Genomic DNA, 12,240 nt, shown 5'->3' with positions numbered 1-12,240 from the left:
CAGGTTAATAGGGCTGTTAAGAAGGCTTATGGTGTGTTAGCCTTTATTAGTAGGGGGATCGAGTTTCAGAGCCACGGGGTCATGATGCAGCTGTACAAAACTCTGGTGAGGCCGCACCTGGAGTATTGCGTGCAGTTCTGGTCACCGCATTATAGGAAGGATGTCGAAGCTTTGGAAAGGGTGCAGAGGAGATTTACTAGGATGTTGCCTGGTATGGAAGGAAGGTCTTACGAGGAAAGGCTGAGGGACTTGGGGTTGTTTTCGTTAGAGAGAAGGAGGAGGAGAGGTGACTTAATAGAGACATACAAGATAATCAGAGGGTTAGATAGGGTGGATAGTGAGAGTCTTTTTCCTCGGATGAATATGGCAAACACGAGGGGACATAGCTTTAAGTTGAGGGGTGAAAGATATAGGACAGATGTCAGAGGTAGTTTCTTTACGCAGAGAGTAATGCTTTCATTGATCTCACCAAAGCCTTTGACCTCGTCAGCAGACGTGGTCTCTTCAGACTACTAGAAAAGATCGGATGTCCACCAAAGCTACTAAGTATCATCACCTCATTCCATGACAATATGAAAGGCACAATTCAACATGGTGGCTCCTCATCAGAGCCCTTTCCTATCCTGAGTGGTGTGAAACAGGGCTGTGTTCTCGCACCCACACTTTTTGGGATTTTCTTCTCCCTGCTGCTTTCACATGCGTTCAAATCCTCTGAAGAAGGAATTTTCCTCCACACAAGATCAGGGGGCAGGTTGTTCAACCTTGCCCGTCTAAGAGCGAAGTCCAAAGTACGGAAAGTCCTCATCAGAGAACTCCTCTTTGCTGACGATGCTGCTTTAACATCTCACACTGAAGAATGCCTGCAGAGTCTCATCGACAGGTTTGCGTCTGCCTGCAATGAATTTGGCCTAACCATCAGCCTCAAGAAAACGAACATCATGGGGCAGGATGTCAGAAATGCTCCATCCATCAATATTGGCGACCACGCTCTGGAAGTGGTTCAAGAGTTCACCTACCTAGGCTCAACTATCACCAGTAACCTGTCTCTAGATGCAGAAATCAACAAGCGCATGGGTAAGGCTTCCACTGCTATGTTCAGACTGGCCAAGAGAGTGTGGGAAAATGGCGCACTGACACGGAACACAAAAGTCCGAGTGTATCAGGCCTGTGTCCTCAGTACCTTGCTCTACGGCAGCGAGGCCTGGACAACGTATGCCAGCCAAGAGCGACGTCTCAATTCATTCCATCTTCGCTGCCTTCGGAGAATACTTGGCATCAGGTGGCAGGACTATATCTCCAACACAGAAGTCCTTGAAGCGGCCAACATCCCCAGCTTATACACACTACTGAGTCAGCGGCGCTTGAGATGGCTTGGCCATGTGAGCCGCATGGAAGATGGCAGGATCCCCAAAGACACATTGTACAGTGAGCTCGCCACTGGTATCAGACCCACCGGCCGTCCATGTCTCCGTTATAAAGACGTCTGCAAACGCGACATGAAATCGTGTGACATTGATCACAAGTCGTGGGAGTCAGTTGCCAGCATTCGCCAGAGCTGGCGGGCAGCCATAAAGACAGGGCTAAATTGTGGCGAGTCGAAGAGACTTAGTAGTTGGCAGGAAAAAAGACAGAGGCGCAAGGGGAGAGCCAACTGTGCAACAGCCCCAACAAACAAATTTCTCTGCAGCACCTGTGGAAGAGCCTGTCACTCCAGAATTGGCCTTTATAGCCACTCCAGGCGCTGCTTCACAAACCACTGACCACCTCCAGGCGCGTATCCATTGTCTCTCGAGATAAGGAGGCCCAAAAGAAAAAAAAAAAAAAAAAAGTAGGGGCGTGGAACGCCCTGCCTGCAACAGTAGTAGACTCGCCAACTTTAAGGGCATTTAAGTGGTCATTGGATAGACATATGGATGTAAATGGAATAGTGTAGGTCAGATGATCGGCGCAACATCGAGGGCCGAAGGGCCTGTACTGCGCTGTAATATTCTAAATATAATTCTAAAATCTAAATCGAAACCCTTCCCCACACACTGAAAACCCATTTACCACACAGTGTAACACCTAGCCCACACACTGAAACACCTTCCCCACACACTGAAACCCCTTCCACACACACTGAAACACATTCCCCACACACTGAAACACCTTCCCCACACACTGACACCCCTTCCACACACACTGAAACCCTTCCCGAAACACTGAAACCCATGCACCACACACTGAAACACATTCCACACGCACTGAAACCCTTCCAAACACACTGAAACACAGACCCCACACACTGACACCACTTCCCCACATACTGAAACCCCTTCCCCACACACTGAAACGCCTTCTGGACACACTGAAACCCCTTCCGCACACACTGAAACACCTTCCCCACACACTGAAACCCATTCCCCACACACTGAAACCCCTTTCGCAGATACTGAAACACCTTCCCTACTAACTGAAACCCCTTCCCCACACACTGAAACCCTTTCTGCACACAGTGAAACCCTTCCGCACACACTGAAACATCTTCCCCACACACTGAAACACATCCCCACATAGTGAAACACCTTCCACACACACAGAAACACATCCCCACACACTGAAACTCCTTCCCCACACACTGAAACCCCTTCCGCACACACTGAAACACCTTCCCCACACACTGAAACCCCTTCCCCACACACTGAAACCCTTTCTGCACACACTGAAACCCCTTCCGCACACACTGAAACACCTTCCCCACATACTGAAACCCCTTCCCCACACACTGAAACACATTCCGCACACACTGAAACAAATTCCCCACACACTGAAACACCTTCCCCACACACTGAAATCCCTTCCCCACACACTGAAACCCGTTCCCCACACACTGAAAACACTTCCCCCCACACGGGAACACTTCCCCACACTCTGAAACCACTTCCCCACACACTGAAACACATTGCCACACACTGAAACCCATCCCCACACACTGAAACCCCTTCCACACACACTGAAATCCCTTCCCCACACACTGAAACACATCCCCACACACTGAGACCCATCCCACATACTGAAACACATTCCCCACACACTGATACCCTTCCCCACACACTGAAACACATCCCCACACACTGAAATACATCCCCACACACTGAAACACTTTCCCCAAACACTTAAAACCCTTGCCACACACTGAAACACCTTCCCCACACACTGAAACACATCCCCACACACTGAAACACTTCCCCACACAATGAAGCACATCCCCACGCACCGAAACACCTTCCCCACACACTGAGAACACATCCCCACATACTGAAAACACCTTCCCCACACACTGAAACACCTTCCCCACACACTGAAATCCCATTTCAAACACTGACGCCCTTCCCCACACTCTGAGACCGCTGCCCGACACACTGAAACCCCTTCCCTACACACTGAAGCACCTTCCCCACACACTGAAGCACCTTCCCCACACACTGAAACCCCTTCCCCACGCACTGAAACACATTCCCCACACACTGAAACACTTACCCACACACTGAAACCCGTTCCCCACACACTAAAACCCTTGCCCACACACTGAAATCCCTCCCCCACACACTGAAACACCTTCCCCACACACTGAAACACCTTCCCCACACACGGAAACACCTTCCCCACACACTGAAACCCGTTACGCACACACTGAAACACCTTCCCCACACACTGCAACAAATCCCCACACACTGAAACACCTTCCCCACACACTGAAACCCATTCACCACACACTGAAACACCTTCCCCACACACTGAAACACCTTCCCCAAACAGTGAAACCACTTCCCCACACACTGAAACCCCTTCCCCACAAACTGAAACCCATCCCCACACACTGTAACACCTTCCCCACAAACTGAAACACCTTCACCAGACACTGAAACACCTTCCCCACACACGGAAGCCCCTTCCCCACACACTGAAACACCTTCCCCACACACCAAAACACCTTGCCCACACACTGAAACCCCTTCCGCACACACTGAAACACCTTCCCCACACACTGAAACAGCTTCCCCACACACTGAAACCGCTTCCCCACACACTGAAACACCTTCCCCACACACTGAAACAGCACCCCCACACAATGAATCACCTTCCTCACACACTGAAACCCATTCCGCACACACTGAAACACCTTCCCCACACACTGAAACCATTACCCACCCACTGAAACCCTTTCCCCACACACTGATACCCTTCCCCACACACTGAAACCTCTTCCTCAAACTCGGAAACACCTTCCCCGCACACTGAAACACCTTCCCCACACACTAAAACCCCTTCTGCACACACTGAAACACATTCCCCACACACTGAAACACCTTCCCCACACACTGACACCCCTTCCACACACACTGAAACCCTTTCCGAAACACTGAAACCCATTCACCACACACTCAAACGCATACCATGCACACTGAAACCCTTCCAAACACACCGAAACACATTCCCCACACACTGAAACCACTTCCCCACACACTGAAACCCACTTCCCACACACAGAAACGCCTTCCGGACACACTGAAACCCTTACCCACACACTGAAACCCGTTCCCCACACACTGAAACCCTTGCCACACACTGAAATCCCTCCCCCACACAGTGAAACACCTTCCCCACACACTGAAACACCTTCCCCACACACGGAAACACCTTCCCCACACACTGAAACCCATTCCGCACACACTGAAGCACCTTCCCGATACACTGCAACAAATCCCCACACACTGAAACACCTTCCCCAAACACTGAAACACCTTCCCCAAACAGTGAAACCACTTCCCCACACACTGAAACACCGTCCCCACACACTGAGACCCTTCCCCACACACTGAAACCCCTTCCCCACACACTGAAACCCATCCACACACACTGAAACCCCTTCCCCACAAACTGAAACACCTTCAACACACACTGAAACACCTTCCCCACACACTGAAACCCCTTCCCCACACACTGAAACACCTTCCCCACACACCAAAACACCTTCCCCACACACTGAAACCCCTTCCCCACACACTGAAACACCTTCCCCAAGACACTGAAACAGCATCCCCACACAATGAAACACCTTCCTCACACACTGAAACCCATTCCGCCAACACTGAAACACCTTCCTCACACACTGAAACCATTACCCACCCACTGAAACCCCTTCCCCACACACTGATACCCTTCCCCACACTCCGAAACCCCTTCCTCACACTCGGAAACACCTTCCCCGCACACTGAAACACCTTCCCCACACACTGAAATCCCTTCTGCACACACTGAAACACATTCCCCACACACTGAAACCACTTCCCCACACACTGAAACCCTCTTCCCACACACTGAAACCCTTTCCGCATATACTGAAAAACCTTCCCTACACATTGAAACCCCTTCCCCACTCACTGAAACCCCTTCCGCACACAGAGAAACCCTTCCCCACACACTGAGACACCTTCCCCACACACTGAAACACATAGCCACACACAGAAACACCTTCCCCACACACTGAAACACATCCCCACACACAGAAACCCCTTCCCCACACACTGAAACCCCTTCCGCGCACACTGAAACCCCTTCCCCACGCACTGAAACACCTTCCCCGCACACTGAAACACATTCCCCACACACAGAAACACCTTCACCACACATCTAAACCCTTCCCCACACACTGAAACCCCTTCCCCACACCCTGAAACACCTTCACCACACACCAAAACACCTTCCCCACACACTGAAACCCCTTCCGCACACACTGAAACACCTTCCCCACACACTGAAACAGCTTCCCCACACACTGACACCCCTTCCCCACACACTGAAACACCTTCCCCACACACTGAAACAGCATCCCCACACAATGAATCACCTTCCTCACATACTGAAACCCATTCCGCACACACTGAAACACCTTCCTCACACACTGAAACCACTACCCACCCACTGAAAGCCCTTCCCCACACACTGATACCCTTCCCCACATACTGAAACCCCTTCCTCACACTCAGAAACACCTTCCCCGCTCACTGAAACACCTTCCCCACACACTGAAACCCCTTCTGCACACACGGAAAAACATTCCCCACACACTGAAACACCTTTCCCACACACTGACACCCCTTCCACACACACTGAAACCCTTCCCGAAACACTGAAACCCATTCACCACGTACTCAAACGCATACCACACACACTGAAACCCTTCCAAACACACTGAAACACATTCCCCACACACTGAAACCACTTCCCCACACACTGAAACCCCCTTCCCACACACTGAAACGCCTTCCGGACACACTGAAACCCCTTCCACACGCACTGAAACACATTCCCCACACACTGAAACCCCCTCCCCACACACTGCAACCCCTTCTGCAGATACTGGAACACCTTCCCTACACACTGAAACCCCTTCCCCACATACTGAAACCCCTTCCGCACACAGTGAAACCCTTCCCCACCAACTGAAACACCTTCGCCACTCACTGAAACACATAGCCACACACAGAAACACCTTCCCCACACACTGAAACACATCCCCACACACAGAAACCCCTTCCCCACACACTGACACCCCTTCCACACACACTGAAACACTTTCTGAAACACTGAAAACCATTCACCACACACTCAAACGCATACCACACACACTGAAACCCTTCCAAACACACTGAAACACATTCCCCACACACTGAAACCACTTCCCCACACACTGAAACCCCCTTCCCAGACACTGAAACGCCGTCCGGACACACTGAAACCCCTTCCACACGCACTGAATCACATTCCCCACACACTGAAACCCCTTCCTCACACACTGAAACCCCTTCCGCAGATACTGAAACACCTTCCCTACACACTGAAACCCCTTCCCCACACACTGAAACCCCTTCCACACACAGTGAAACCCTTCCCCACACACTGAAACACCTTCCCCACACACTGAAACACATAGCCACACACAGAAACACCTTCCCCACACACTGAAACACATCCCCACACACAGAAACCCCTTCCCCGCACATTGAAACCCCTTCCACACACACTGAAACCCCATCCCCACGCACTGAAACACCTTCCCCGCACACTGAAATCCCTTCTGCACACACTGAAACACATTCCCCACACACTGAAACCACTTCCCCACACACTGAAACCCTCTTCCCACACACTGAAACCCTTTCCGCATATACTGAAAAACCTTCCCTACACATTGAAACCCCTTCCCCACTCACTGAAACCACTTCCGCACACAGAGAAACCCTTCCCCACACACTGAGACACCTTCCCCACACACTGAAACACATAGCCACACACAGAAACACCGTCCCCACACACTGAAACACATCCCCACACACAGAAACCCCTTCCCCACACACTGAAACCCCTTCCACGCACACTGAAACCCCTTCCCCACGCACTGAAACACCTTCCCCGCACACTGAAACACATTCCCCACACACAGAAACACCTTCACCACACATCTAAACCCTTCCCCACACACTGAAACCCCTTCCCCACACCCTGAAACACCTTCACCACACACCAAAACACCTTCCCCACACACTGAAACCCCTTCCGCACACACTGAAACACCTTCCCCACACACTGAAACAGCTTCCCCACACACTGACACCCCTTCCCCACACACTGAAACACCTTCCCCACACACTGAAACAGCATCCCCACACAATGAATCACCTTCCTCACATACTGAAACCCATTCCGCACACACTGAAACACCTTCCTCACACACTGAAACCACTACCCACCCACTGAAAGCCCTTCCCCACACACTGATACCCTTCCCCACATACTGAAACCCCTTCCTCACACTCAGAAACTCCTTCCCCGCACACTGAAACACCTTCCCCACACACTGAAACCCCTTCTGCACACACGGAAAAACATTCCCCACACACTGAAACACCTTTCCCACACACTGACACCCCTTCCACACACACTGAAACCCTTCCCGAAACACTGAAACCCATTCACCACGTACTCAAACGCATACCACACACACTGAAACCCTTCCAAACACACTGAAACACATTCCCCACACACTGAAACCACTTCCCCACACACTGAAACCCCCTTCCCACACACTGAAACGCCTTCCGGACACACTGAAACCCCTTCCGCACGCACTGAAACACATTCCCCACACACTGAAACCCCTTCCCCACACACTGAAACCCCTTCTGCAGATACTGGAACACCTTCCCTACACACTGAAACCCCTTCCCCACATACTGAAACCCCTTCCGCACACAGTGAAACCCTTCCCCACAAACTGAAACACCTTCGCCACTCACTGAAACACATAGCCACACACAGAAACACCTTCCCCACACACTGAAACACATCCCCACACACAGAAACCCCTTCCCCACACACTGACACCCCTTCCACACACACTGAAACACTTTCTGAAACACTGAAAACCATTCACCACACACTCAAACGCATACCACACACACTGAAACCCTTCCAAACACACTGAAACACATTCCCCACACACTGAAACCACTTCCACACGCACTGAATCACATTCCCCACACGCTGAAACCCCTTCCTCACACACTGAAACCCCTTCCGCAGATACTGAAACACCTTCCCTACACACTGAAACCCCTTCCCCACACACTGAAACCCCTTCCACACACAGTGAAACCCTTCCCCACACACTGAAACACCTTCCCCACAAACTGAAACACATAGCCACACACAGAAACACCTTGCCCACACACTGAAACACATCCCCACACACAGAAACCCCTTCCCCACACATTGAAACCCCTTCCGCACACACTGAAACCCCATCCCCACGCACTGAAACACCTTCCCCGCACACTGAAACACATTCCCCACACACAGAAACACCTTCATCACACATCTAAACCCTTCCCCACACACTGAAACCCCTTCCGCACACACTGAAACACCTTCCCCACACACTGAAACAGCTTCCCCACACACTGAAACCCCTTCCCCACACACTGAAACACCTTCCCCACACACTGAAAAAGCATCCCCACACAATGAAACACCTTCTGCACACAGTTAAACCCTTCCCCGCACAGTGAAACCCCCTCCCCACACACTGAATACCTTCATCACACACTGAAACCCTTCCCCACACACTGAAACCCCTTCCCCACACACTGAAAACCTTCATCACACACTGAAACCCTTCCCCACACAGTGAAACCCCTTCCCCACTCACTGAAAACCTTCATCACACACTGAAACCCTTCCCCACACACTGAAACCCCTTCCACACACACTGAAACACCTTCCCCACACGCTGAAACCCATTCCCCACACACTGACACCCCTTCCGCACACAGTGAAACCCTTCCCCACACACTGAAACCCCTCCCCACATACTGAAACCCCTCTCCCACACACTGAAAAACCTTCCCCACACAATGAAACACCTTCCACACACACAGAAACCCCTTATGCAAACACTGAAACACCTTCCCCACACACTGAAACCCCTTTCCCACACATTGAAACTCCTTCCCCACACAATGAAACACCTTCCACACAAACTGAAACACCTTCCCCACACACTGAAACCCCGTCCCCACACACTGAAACCCCTTCCGCGCACAGTGAAACTCTTCCCCACACACTGAAACCCCTTCCCCACACACTGAAACACATCCCCACACATTGAAACCCCTTCCCCACACACTGAAACACATCCCCACACACTGAAACGCCTTCCCCACACACTGAAACACATCCGCACACACTGAAACTCCTTCCCCACACACTGAAACCCCTTCCCCAATCATTGAAACCCCTTCCGCACTCAGTGAAACCCTTCCCCACACATTGAAACCCCTTCTCCACACACTGAAACACCACCCCCACATACTGAAACCCTTCCCAACACACTGAAACCACTTCCGCACACACTGAAACACTTCCCCACACACTGAAACTCCTTCCCCACACACTGAAACCCCATCCCCAGACACTGCAATCCTTCCCCACACACTGAAACCCCTTCCCAACACACTGAAACCCCTTCCCCACACACTGAAACCCCTACCCCGCACAATGAATCCCTTCACCACACATGAAACCCTTCCCCACACACTGAAACCCCTTCCCCACATACTGAAACCCCTTCCCCACACACTGAAACCCCTTCCGCACACCGTTAAATCCTTCCCCACACACTGAAACCCCCTCCCCACACACTGAAACCCCTTCCCCTCACACTGAATACCCTTCCGCACACAATGAAACACCTTCCCCACACAATGAAGCACCTTCCCCACACACTGAATCCCCTTCCCCACAAACTGAAACCCCTTCCGCACACAATGAAACACCTTCCCCACACACTGAAACCCCTTCCCCACACACTGAAACACCTTCCGCACACACTGAATCCCCTTCCGCAAACACCGAAGCACCTTCCCCACACACTGAAACCCCTTCCCCACACACTGAAATCCCTTCCACACACACTGAAACACCTTCCCCACATGCTGAAACCCATTCCCCAGACACTGAAACCCCTTCCCCACACAGTGAAACCCTTCCCCACACACTGAAACCACTTCCCCACACACTGAAACACCTTCCCCACACACTGAAACCCTTCCCCACACACTGAACCCATTCCCCACACACTGAAACCCCTTCCCCACATACTGAAACCCCTTCCCCACACACTGAAACACCTACCCCACACACTGAAACCCCTTCCGCTCACAGATAAACCCTTCCCCAAACACTGAAACCCCCTCCCCACACACTGAAAAACCTTCCCCACACACTGAATACCCTTCCGCACACAATGAAACACCTTCCCCACACAATGAAACACCTTCCCCACCCACAGAATCGCCTTCCACACACACTGAAACCCCTTCCACACACAATGAAACACCTTTCCCACACATTGAAACCCCTTCCGCACACACTGAAACACCTTCCCCACACACTGAAACCCCTTCCCCACACACTGAAACCCCTTCCATACACACTGAAACACCTTCCCCACACACTGAAACCCTTTCCGCACACAGTGCAACCCTTCCCCACACACTGAAACACCTTCCCCACACAGTGAAACACATCTCCACACACTGAAACGCCTTCCCCACACACTGAAACACATCCCCACACACTGAAACACCTTCCCCACATACTGAAACCCCTTCCCCAAACACTGAAACCCCTTCCGCACTCAGTGAAACACTTCCCCACACACAGAAACCCCTTCCCCACACACTGAAACACCTTCCCCACTCACTGAAAACCTTCCCCACACACTGAAACCCCTTCCGCACACACTGAAACACTTCCCCACACACTGAAACCCCTTCCCCACACACTGAAACCCCTTCCCCACACACTGAAACCCTTCCCCACACAGTGAAACCCCTTCCCCACACTCTGAAAACCTTCATCACACACTGAAACCCTTCCCGACAAACTGAAACCCCATCCGCACACAATGAAACACCTTCCCCACACACTGAAACCCCTTCCCCATACACTGAAATCCCTTCCACACACACTGAAACACCTTCCCCACATGCTGAAACCCATTCCCCACACACTGAAACCCCTTCCGCACACAGTGAAAACCTTCCCCACACACTAAAACCACTTCCCCACACACTGAAACACCTTCCCCACACACTGAAACCCTTCCCCACACACTGAAACCCTTCCCCACACACTGAAACCCCTTCCACACATACTGAAACCCCTTCCCCACACACTGAAACACCTACCCCACACACTGAAACCCCTTCCGCACACAGTTAAACCCTTCCCCAAACACTGAAACCCCCTCCCCACACACTGAAACCCCTTCCCCACACACTGAATACCCTTCCGCACACAATGAAACACCTTCCCCACACAATGAAACACCTTCCCCACCCACAGAATCCCCTTCCACACACACTGAAACCCCTTCCACACACAATGAAACACCTTTCCCACACATTGAAACCCCTTCCGCACACACTGAAGCACCTTCCCCACACACTGAAACCCCTTCCCCACACACTGAAACCCCTTCCATACACACTGAAACACTTTCCCCACACACTGAAACCCCTTCCCCACACACTGAAACCCCTTCCGCTCACAGTGAAACACTACCCCACACACTGAAACCCCTTCCCCACACAGTGAAACACATCCCCACACATTGAAACGCCTTCCCCACACACT

This window comes from Heterodontus francisci, chromosome 24, assembly GCF_036365525.1.
Source record: "Heterodontus francisci isolate sHetFra1 chromosome 24, sHetFra1.hap1, whole genome shotgun sequence".
NCBI classification, from domain to species: Eukaryota; Metazoa; Chordata; class Chondrichthyes; order Heterodontiformes; family Heterodontidae; genus Heterodontus; species Heterodontus francisci.
The sequence above is the reverse complement of the archived record's forward strand: the minus strand, read 5'-3'. Positions refer to the sequence as shown.